Source organism: Chinchilla lanigera, unplaced genomic scaffold, assembly GCF_000276665.1.
Source record: "Chinchilla lanigera isolate Chin_1 unplaced genomic scaffold, ChiLan1.0 scaffold00023, whole genome shotgun sequence".
Lineage (NCBI taxonomy): Eukaryota > Metazoa > Chordata > Mammalia > Rodentia > Chinchillidae > Chinchilla > Chinchilla lanigera.
This window is the reverse complement of record NW_004955424.1, coordinates 4,163,917-4,176,036: the sequence shown is the minus strand read 5'-3', so window position 1 is coordinate 4,176,036 and position 12,120 is coordinate 4,163,917. Positions and strand designations below refer to the sequence as shown.

General features: G+C 35.5%; 1 pseudogene; it reads right to left on the bottom strand.

The window, feature by feature from the left end:
- Positions 1-411: 411 nt before the first annotated feature.
- Positions 412-2,604, bottom strand: LOC102019931 (annotated as a pseudogene).
- Positions 2,605-12,120: the final 9,516 nt, after the last annotated feature.

The window sequence follows — 12,120 nt, the reverse complement described above, 5'->3', positions numbered from 1 at the left end:
AAATTTTTATGGTGAGCCTTTGTGCTCCACTTTGATGATTGCTGAGTTTAAAGAGCATTCTTAATCCTAATTTTCCTTTTCATTGTGTAGCTAACAGTCTTATGCTGTACATATGATAAAATGCTCCTCATATGAGAAGTGTAGTAGATTTTTTACTGGTAAAGTCTGCAGAATTGGATACAGATCTTCACATATGCATGTACTACCCAAAAGTTTAAAGTCATGCTTTGAATTCTGTATCACTGTGAGTTGTACCCTTCTGCCTTAAAAGTCTTTTCTAGGGTAAGTTTCATTCATGAAGCTTTTGTGGTAAGTGGTCCTGCATTAGTTTTCAGTGAGGTTTCATTTAACATTGTCACTGTGCGTACTTATCTGGCTAACTACATTTTTTATTCTCAACCAAAATTCTATTTATTTTTTAGCCCAACATAGTTTCTGGAAACCAAACCAATGCTTAGTGGCAGTCTGTTTCAAATGAGGTTCCTCCTCCTCCTTCAGCATCCTCCTCTTCAGAGTGTATAGCTCCTGCTTGGTCTCACCCTTGAAGTCATTGGCCAACACAGCTGAAGTCTGCAGCTCTACCTGGAACTGCCTCCATTCCTCAGTCTCTTCCTTTACCTGATTGTTGCAGTCTTTAGCTGCCTTTCCAATTCTGACTTCTCCCCTTGCAACTTGATTACACTGATCTCTACCTCACTATTTTGCTGATTGTTGTGTAACTGGACAGCCTAGTGCTGTTCTACCTTATCTGCCAATTCAAATATGGTTTCTTTCATGTCTTTTATCTCTCCATCACTTTCCCTTCCAGTTTTATGGTGATTGTACTCAGATGTTGTGTTTGATGATCACAAATCTCCTTCAAGTAAAAATAATCCTTTTCTGTCTTAGCTAACATGCTTGAAATGTGTTTAATATCACCGAATGCTTTTTGACATTCTTCTCTGAGCTCAGTTCAAGACAGTTCCAGCTGATCTTTCTCAGCCCCAGTTACTTTCAGCATTTCCAGCAGTTTACAGTTCGCTGCTATCTTCCCTATGTTACTACTGGTCTCCATGGCTTTTTGCTTCTCACCTTCTAGATGAGCCTCTAGGAACACATTCTCCATTGTCTAGCCTACCAGGGTAGTTCTACAGTCTTCCAAAGTTTTGGTCATCACACTGTTGTTGCACCATTCTATTTCTACAAACCCAGTCAGCTTTTCATTTCCTTCTTTCAGGTTCTTGATCATGGCCAAAGCTCCTTGGTTTTCTGCCTCAACCTTCTGTGGGCTGTGGGTCAACTGCTCCTGCATGTTGAGCAGCTTCTCTCTTTCAAAGTGGCTCTTCTCAAAAATATTTTCTACTCCAGCTGGACGATTTTCTCTTCTTGGATAATCGACTTACCATTCTTTGCTTACTCTTGTAAAAGGTTTTTCAGTTTCCCATTCTCTTGATTTAGCTACACTGTCCTCTTTCAAAGCTGGTGGAAGGACGTCTCTAAAGTAGTCTACTCCTGTATGAGCTTCTTGTTCTCAGCTATCAGTTCCTGCAACAATTGTTGCTGATCTGATAACTCTTGTACAGTGACCTGTAGCTCCTCTGCAGTGCTATGGTAATTCTCATCCATCTTTTTATTTTTATTTATTTTTATTTTATTTATTTATTTATTTATTTATTTTTTGGTTTTTCTCCGGTACCGGGAACTGAACTCACGACCTTGCGCTTGCCAGGCAGGCGCTTTTGCTGCTGAGCTAAATCCCCAGCCCCTCTCATCCATCTTCTGTGTCTTCTCTGTAAGAGAAGTTCACCATAGCTCACTTGGATTGTTCAGAAAATTCCCAGTGGTCAAACACTTCTTACAAAAGTTGCTAGTGGGAGACATGTGCTAAGATGGGGTATCAGTGGTGTTGTGCTCAAAATCCAAGGCATCTGGTGACAAAGAAGCTTTGTGCATGTCACTGCTTGAAGAACCAGATGTCCACTATCTCTAATGTTTTTCCATATGTGTTTTTCTTGTACTAATCAATTTGTGGACAGCTCAGTTCCAGCTGGGCTTCTAAAGTTTGAGTCTTGAGTTATAGATGTTGGGGAGCTTCTGTCAATTCTTGAACTTGCTGCCCCTTCTGAATTTGGTCACATCTCAAGGTAAGTCAGTTTTTCCTTTAAGACCCTGTGTTGTTCTTCTAGTCAGCAAGCTCTTCCAGAAAGGTTTTGTTCCTCTCAAGGGCTCCTATCCAAGGTTCTGTGTGTCTTCTGATGGAGCTGATGTTTCATCTGAACTTCAGTCTAAAGCATCAATCCCTTCCAGGCTCAGGGCCCTTCTCTCCTTGCATTTCTTATTTCATTTCAAAGTCTGTTGATTTCACTAGCTTTGGCATTGGCTTCTGGTAAGTTTCCAAACTTGAGACTCAAGCATGACTTTGTCTTCCTTTTCATTCTCTCTCTTGAGTTTTGCAGAAGTGGTCCCCAGGTGCTTAGTAGGGCTGTGAGTGAAGGATGAAGTTGGAGTGGAGCCCGATTTCCTTGGGCTCTAGGGACCTCATGGCACAGACCTCTTCCTTGAGACAGTTACTGACTGTTCCCAGGGAGTCAGAATGCCTGTCCGTTGGGATTCTGGACAAGCCATTGTTTTAGGATCCTCCAGCCATCCCTAATGGTTGCTTATTCTTGGCAGATGTGGGCAGAAGCCAGCTGGCTGGCCTTAGACCAAGAGTCCACCATGCAGCATCTATGTCTGCACTGGAGGTAAAGACAGCTGTGTCTATGGTCTGCTCTAGTCAGAGAAAGGGCCAGACACTCCTCAGCCTATGGGCACCAGCTCCACACTGCCCCTTCATCTCTCACATTAAAATCTTTTACTTTCCCTTAAAATTTTTCTCTAATTTACTATTGGCATAAACTTTAACTTTCTCAATGTGAAATATTGAAATGTGGTCACCTGTAGGCTGCCTCCAGTAGGAATCATAATTTTATGGGCTGTCTCCTAACAGAAATTAAATATGTAAAATGCTAAGTTTGTTGGGTCCTCTCATACCATTTTTTTTTTTATGACTCAGTCATGGTCAGTTATTCTTTAAAGCTACTGATGATACTAGAATTAAATTTTGCTGCAACAGACGTAAATGGGAATATGGATGTATCATCCAAACTGTGATTTCTTTCCTTTAGATATGTAAGTTATGATTGAGAAATACTGTAAATGTTTAAATTAAAACACAATTACAGTAAAAGACATATTGCTGTTAATCCCCCTTAAAATACTCCCCCTTGTTTTGAACATACTTATTCTCTTGTTTTTGCCACCTTCTGAAGCAGTTCTGGAAGTCCCTCTAGTGTTTCTAGTTGCACTGTCATGCCTGCCTCCACATCCTGAATCAATTCAAAATCCTTCCCTTTCATAGTGTGTTTGACTTTGAAAAGAACCAGAAGTCATGAGGTATCAGGTACAGTGAATAAGGTGGATGAGGGCATACCATAATGTTTTTTTACGAGCCTGCCTTACTTTGGATGGCACTCAGCAGCAACATTCACAGCATTTTTGATCATACACACACAAAGATTGCTTTATAAGGTGACAAGAATGATTAGATAAATGTCTCAAAGTGAGGGTAGTATTTTGAGGGGATATTAATGGCCATGTGTGTTTTATTATAGTATTTTTAAATAGAATTACTGGACTGTATAGCAGTTCAATTTTCAATTTTTTGAGGAGTCTATGTTTTCTGTAATGCCTATTCTAAGACATTTCAATTTACAGGGTATAAGGATTTTCTCTTCTGGAAATATACCAATATTTATCATTCCCTGTTGCTTGATACTAGCCATCCCAATTGGGGTGAAGGAATAATATCCCATTAAGGCTTGGATATGCATTTTGCTGATGATTAGTGATTTTAATTAGTTTTCATTTACCTGCTGGTTATTGCTCTGTCTTTTGTGAAATATCTACTCAAGTCCTTTGCTCATTTATTGATAGTATTATTAGTACTACTATTACTGATTATAGTTCTTTTACTTATTTACTTTTTCTAGATACAAAGACATGTTTATTCTTACCATTTCACAACTTGAACATTACAACACAGTTTTAAAAACCTTAATAATCACTAGTAAGTTTATCAACATTATTTTACATGAGAATCATAACCTTTTGCCCTTGGTCCCCCAAAGACTCGTGCACACTCCTTTATGCAAAAGGCATCTATTCCATCTGCAAGAGTTGCCAAAGTCCTAATAGTTTCAGCATTGCTGAAAAATTCCAACTCCAAAATTTCTTCTGAGATGTAAGGCAAACTCTTAGTTGCAAACCCCTGTACAAATGAAAAGATAGACACTTCCAATATTCAATGTTGCAAGATAAACACTTCCATTCCAAAAGTTATAAACAGGGGAATACAAAGGATTGGGACAAAAGACAAGTTTTATATCAACCTCTTTACTAGGCAAAATCTGTAAGTCCTTCCTACTCTGTAGGTTGTATCTCTGTACTCTTAATGTTTTTCTTTGCTGTATAGGAGCTTTTTGTTTGATGCAGTTAAATTTGCCTATTTATATTTTTCTTGTCTGTGCTTTTAAAATCTCACCCTAAAAATTTATGTTTGATCCACTATTATGAAGCACATCCTCTGTTTTATTATAGTAGTCCTAGGTTGAGGGTTTATGTTTAAGTCTTTAATTCACTTGGAGTTGATTCTTGTTTATGATGATGTATAAAAGTTCAGTTGCATTCTGCATGTGGATATCTAATTTTCCCAGCAGTGATTACTGAAGACTCTGTTTCTCCAACATGTAGTCTAGGTGCTCTTGCCCTGTTAACAATAGCCAAGTGATGGACCCAAAATAAATGTTCATCAACAGCTAAATGATTAAGATAATTTTGTAGAAATGGGCAGTGGACTTGTATTCATCTATAATCAATGAGGCTGAAAGTAGTGGCACATATCTATAATCTCAGTTTGAGCTCATCCAGGAAACTAAATCATTTACTAATAACCTATCTCAAAATAAAAAGTAAAAATGGGCTGAAGATGTATTTGTGTGTGGAGGCCCTGGGTTAAACTCTTGTACTGAAAAAAAGTCCATAAAAGTAAGCAAATCATGTGGGTGATCCTGGAGTACATTGGTAACCTGGTCAGAGAAAAATGAGGGAAAGAAGGAAGTTTGTGTGTTTTAAGGAGCTGCATTTTGCTTAAGCAAGTTTGTGTTTTGCTGTCACCACATGTGGACAACCAACTCTGGGTTCTTTGAGTTTCCAACACAGACTCATAATAGTGACTCTCAGGGAAGCTTCAGGTCTTTGGTCCTGAACTGGTGCTGTATCCATACTTACTTTTGCTTCATGGCTTCCAGCTTCTTGGACTGAGCAGCTAATGTATTCTGTGCTTTGCAACACACTGACAGTTATTGTGAACTCTTCCACCCCTGAGTCTGTAGGCCTACATGTGGGAAATAATATATACTCTATCGATTCTATTCCTCTAGAGAAACCTAACCAATTCAATGTGTTTGCTCTTATTCATTAAAAAGAACATGACATTAACATCTTCCAAAATATGACAATTTACCTCATACATCATTAATTTAAATATATTAGGAAAAGGGCCTGATTTATCATAAATATTCAACATATGTTTGCAAATTATATTATTTACAATGAGTATGTAATACTGATTTTTCTTTTGGAGCCTTTCCTACATTTTAAACATAAACTTAAAAAGCAATTAACAGTGACACCTTTTGTTATCTAGCTTAGAAGTGGAAAATTAAAATATAGCTAGAGGGTCTGTGTTACATAACAGCAGTTTTAATGTGCTAGCTTGAACTATAAATCCTTAGGCAGACAGAATACATGTGCTATTTAGTAGACTGCAGCCTACTTCTAGGAAGACAATGGAATAATAACTTGAGGGAAAATCAGCACATTTTTCCAGCAGATACTGGTAACCTTCTTGTACAGCTGTATGTACCAACGCTTCCTTTTTTGAGCTATGCCTTCAGCCCTAGAGTTAACTTTTATGTCCTTTCTCGAAAGCTTTCTGCATTCTGAGGTTTGATAGTTGAAGCTTGGTTCATGCTTCTATGGAAGTAGTAGATATTTCCAGTCAATGAGGGTAAAGATTACATCCTCATTAAACATTAAATTTTGGTTGGGATTAAAACAATTTTAATGAAAAAAATTTAAGGTATAATTGTTGCTTTGCATAACTAAAATAACTCCTTCTAACCAACTCATGTATACTTAAGCGCAGTGCCTAGTAAAGATCAGTGCACATAAATAAAAATGCATGAAACATCATGATTAGTTATATTGCAGCACAGTGGTGAAACCAGAAGAACTTAATAAATTCCTACAAATACAAAATCTACTAAAATGAAATAGAAAGTCTGAATAAAAGAATAAGATGGAGTCAATATCAGCAACAAAGCAACAAGGAAAGTCCAGGAGCAGATAGCTTCATTGGTGAGTTCTAACAAACATTCAAAGTGGAAACAATGCTAAGAAGTGATCCTTCCAAACTAATTTTATGAGTACAGCATCATCTTTGTTCCAAAGCTAGGCAAAGAAAAACACAAAAACACAGATGAATATTATTGGTAGCACACAGGCCAAAATCCTCAATAAAATACTAGCAAGCTGAATTTAGAAACATATTAGAAAGGAAAATAGATCACAGTGAAGTATTGTTAAAATGTCCATATTACCCAATACAATCTGGATATTCAGTATGTTTCCTATTAATATCCCAATGGCAGTTTTTAAATAAATGTAAAAAATCTTAAAATTTATGTGGAAACACAAAATACCCCAACAGCCAAGATTGGTAATAAAGAAGAACAAAGCTGAAAGCAACAAAGGTCCTGTTTTCCAAACATAAATTGGTGATAAACAAAACAGTACTGGTATAAAAACATATAGGTGCATGGAACAAAATAGAGACCCCCAAAATAAACCCACACATGTACATTCAACTGATTTTTTCAAAAGGAGATACAGCAAGCAATAAGCAGAATATTGTTTCTTCAAGAAGCAGCATTGGGAAATCTACATATTCACATACAAAAAAAAAAAACAATGAAAGTGTGCCTCTATCTCACACTATGGGTATAAATCAACTCAAAATGAATTAAAGATATAAACTGTGAAAATTTAAAATCTCTAAAAGAAAACATAGGGAAAACCTTGTTGACATTTTCCTTAATAATAATTTTTGTGGAGTCGGGCGTGATAATGCACTCCTGTAATCCCAGCACTTGGGAGGCAGAGGCAGGAGGATCTTTGTGAGTTCAAAACCAGCCTGGGCTACAAAATGAACTCAAGGCCATCCTGAACTGCATAGTGAGACCCTGTCTCAAAAAGACAAAAACAATAATAGTAATCTTTGCATATGGCAACAAAATATAAACAACACAAGCAAAGATAAGAAGGATTACTTCAAACTAAAAACCTGCTGCATATTAAAGGACACAATAAATAAATTGCAAAGTCAATCTATAAAATTAGAAAATTTTATTTTCAAATTATATATGAAAATTTAAAATAGTTGTACAATTCAATATCAAAAACAAAACTCCTTGGGTTAGATAAAAGGAAACTAAATACTTCTCAAAAAATTAATCTGCATGGCTAAGGAGCTTCTGAATAACTGCTAAGGAGCTTCTGAATAACTGCTTAATATTTATTGAACTGCAAAGAAAAATCATGGGATACAACTTCATACTTGTTAGAATGATTACTACAAAAAGACAAAAGAGAAATGTTGGCAAGGATGTGGCAAAGGGGCAGGTCTTGTATATGTGTTATAAGCATATAAATTAGTATAGGCATTATGAAAACAACATATACTATTAAAATTAGAACTACCATGTGATTCAGCCATTCCATATATATATATATATATATATATATATATATACATACATATATACATCTATATATACATAAAAAAATTGAAAACCAAGTTACAAAGAGATATCTGAACGTCCATATTCATTGCAACATTGTTCAAAATAGCCAGAATGTGAATGTAATCCAAATATCCTTGAATAGATAAATAGGTGAGGATGAAACCCATTGTATATGTAACACAATATTTTGCCTTTAGAAATGAAGGAAACCTGCATTGGTGACAGTATCAGAGAAGCTAGAAGACAATATGCCTAGTGACATAAATGAGACAGAGAAGGAGAAATGCTTCAGTGTCTCATTTACATGGAGAGTCAAGAGTAGTCAAAAGAATAAAAACAGAATGAGCATATACAGGAGCTCAAAGGAGAATGGAATAGGATAATGTAGGACAGGGTACATAATTGAGTTATGCAGGATGAACATGCTCTGAAGATCTATTTTTTGCATGGCAACAATAGTTAAAATGTATTGTATACCTGGAAATTCTCAAGAGTATAGTTTAATTTTCTTACCATATATACACATACACAAACATGCACGCAAATGTTTATACAATGGTAATATCAGATATAGATGACAGATAGATATAGATATAATCTCTCTATATCTGTATCTATATATATATCTGATATGTGTTAATGTTTGTTGAACTTAAATATACATAATAGTTACAAATAGCTCAGTAAATTCTCTTTGAAGAATAAAACTTATCTATCCAAAATAAAAACAAGCAAACAAGTTTCTATGCTCCCCTGGAACCTTGGAGGAATAAAGTCTTTATAGCCATAATGGACACCTCTCTAAGGGCTTTAGTAATGAACCCAGAAAAAATCTTGACCTAAAAAGTAAACTTAGTTATTTAATCTAAATGTTTGAAAATCTGTAATATTTTTAGAGGCAGATTTTTGCTAAATAGTTGATGCTGGCCTTGAACTCACTATGTAGCCCAGGATGGCCTCAAACTGGCAGCAATCCTTTTGACTCAGCCTCCCAAGTGCCAGTAGTACAGGTTCCTGCCACTACACTCACCTTCTAATACATTTTCTCATAGGGGAGAAAATGATTGTCTCCTGCAGTCCTATGCACATAGTAATTCACCTAGATTTGGGAGTTGATTGTGTTGGGTCAGTGAAAAGCTTGAGGTCACTAAATCATTTTTGAGTTAAATATTTAGTGTTTAGTGTAATTATGCACTTGATAATTAATGTATATTTTTAGTAAGGTACTGCTATTCACTCATCACCAGTACATTTCTTGAAAAAAATATCTTTTATATTGCCTGCTGTGTCATAATTTTTCAGGGTGTGACACCTCGTGGTGGAATTAGTCTTTCACTTTCTATATTTTTGGATACTTTGTTCCAGAAGTTTCTTATTGCCAGATAGATGAAGTAAAGTGAGTTAAGAGAGAAGTGAGTTAGTGAGATTACTCCTCATGTCAATGGAGACAATGTATGCAGCTGTAAAATCTTCTCTGATCAGCCATAAAAACATTGTTTATGCCCATATTTTGCTTAAACTCTATTTTATTTCTTTCTCTTTCTAGATGATTTAAATCCTGTCTTTTTCATATAATTCTTTGTAGTAATTAACATGGTAATGAGTACATAAAAAGTGCTTAATAAGTTTTTGTTGCCTTGAATTAAGAATCCCATGCTATTGAAAAATGGAATGGAAAGTTGACATCAAAAGCAAATGCTTGGCTTCTATTCCTGGCTCTACCTCTAGCTAACACTCTGTTGTCCAGTTTTTGCCTACCTTATTATTATTGCTATTATTTTGATGGAATTTTCTTTTAAAATACCTTGAGTGATATAAGCTGTGTCTTCTTAATTCAATGACTTATGCTTGCCATTATTTTATTAAATATTATTTCTGTCTTATCCTTGGCAATAGTAGTAGAACGAGTAGAAATAATTTCAGGAATTTATTTTGGATTTTTATAATTGTCATTAACTTGTGAGCTGTATTTTCAGAATTTTTGTCATTCTCTTTCATATCACTAAAGTTCTTTTCAAATATCCTTAATGGGTGGAGCAGTTACCTTCATAATTATCTGTTGTTTGCCTGTAAGAGACATCTAATTCTTTATATTTTATTTTTATGATTCACATGTATGGTATCTTCACTTACCAATATAAATATGTTAAATACACACTAACTTTTTACTCTGTTCTTGTTGAATCACATTTCCTTTATTTGTATGTTTGTAGCTTGTGGCATGCACATACATGACAGAGAAGGAGAAAGAAAGAAACATGCAGAGAGAGAGAGGGAGAGAGAAGAAGAGAGAAATTAACAACAATTGTTTTTGATTTACACACATTTGGAAAGCTAAATTTCCTGTTAAATTCTTGATTGTTTCTAATTTTGTGTTGTGTTTTGGATGCAATCTACAAAGATTAGAATGTGACACATTTTCATTGTGATGACAGACATGCCACTAGTTTGGTAGCCTTATAGTCACTCCTTTGGAACATTATTTTCCCCTAGGCTCTGAAAGTCACTAATGCACCCAGGCTTGTAAACTCACTCCATCTCTGGAACGGAACAACTTACTTCCTTTTGTGGCCTTACTATGAAGTATTGTTGACTGCATCATCTCCACTGTTGTTTTCCCTTTAGTTATTCCACACTGGACACTGTCATATTGTTGGATTTTACCATATCTCTGGCCATGCACCAAAGAAGGGAGAATTATAACTGTTTCAGGAGAAGCATGTCAAATAATGCCAAAATTTATGTCATTACATATGCATGAAAGTATATTATGAATACAAAACAACAAAAGAGGACTAAAAATCTATACTCTTTATTGTTGCCATTTACAGAAGTGATTGGAATCATTAGGAAATAAAAGAAATCATTAACATTTTTCTTATTTAGGCAGAAAATACAGAGCATGGTAAAAACCCTAAATATCACCATTTTATGTATATACGAGTTGCTTTTCAATATAACATTGTTAAAACTAAATGAACAGAATTTACCTAGATTTACAAGGTTGAGAAAAACGAAGTTTGAAATGCCAATATAGATCAGTACTGAGGAGAGAGGAATACATAAAAGAATAGCATTCAGTGACGCAAGTCATAGCATTTCCAATGGACGTATTTCATGGAATGTCTTACAATAAGGTCATGTATTTTCCAGACATAAAATGAATACTGAAGAAAACAGCTGAAATGCAGAGAAATGCCACACTAGTTAGAGGATTCAGGTGAGTCCACCTAGTCTCCTGTTGTGAGAAATGCTTTGTTTCCTTTAAAACTTTCAAGCATTTTCAGCCCCAGTTTAGATGTGCATAAATACCATATCCTTGTTCCAGAACAGCCCATTCGAGTTAAAGTTTACCTCTGCATTCTGAACCATGGCTTTTATTTTTGTTGTTTCTTTCATCATTCCACTCTCATCTCACCTACACTGCGCTGTTGCTACACCACAAGGTGCTTTCTTTCATGGAACTGCTGGTACAAAGCAGTCCTCATTGAGTGGAGGAGTTGAGTAAGATCTACTTTGATATTAGAATCTCCACAATTTCATTTGTTATTCTCTTTTATCTGATCTCTCTCATTCTCAGGGTATAAATGCTATTCATTTTCCTTCTAGATAGCTGTTTCTTTGCATATGTAACTAAAATCTTGAGCATCAAGCTATCCTGACTTTACTTCCTCGATTTCTCACACACTCTTGGTGATTTTCCCAGGTGTAATACTAAGAGAGTCAATCTGACTCTCATGAAGCCATCTATTTGTTCACAAACATGTTCCAAAGTCAGCACTCTAAAGTCAATGATTTGAATCAGAAGTTACTGTGTTTTTGGCTCAACATCTAACTACTGTGTCCTACTTAGCTACCGTTTAGTAGATATATGTTCATTAGGCTTTTTCACAGAACTCTAATTCCATACACTCATGGCACCAGCTCTTTCATAATAGCTTTCATAACTGTTTCTCACCTATAATAACCACTGCATTGACTTATTAAACTATTTACACATCCAGTCAAGTCTTTATCCTTATTCCACTGATTTGAAGAAAATATCCTTCTGCAATTTTATTATTGCTCTATTCTAAGTGCTCAAAGATTTCTTGGATCATTCTTCATAGATATCTCAACCGTTATGAAAAAAAAACTTAAGTTCTCTCACACTCAATCTTGTACTATTTCATAAAGCATAAGATACCTTGCTATTCATAAACTCCTAAAATTATTTGAAGTTACTTTTTGGCAGTAC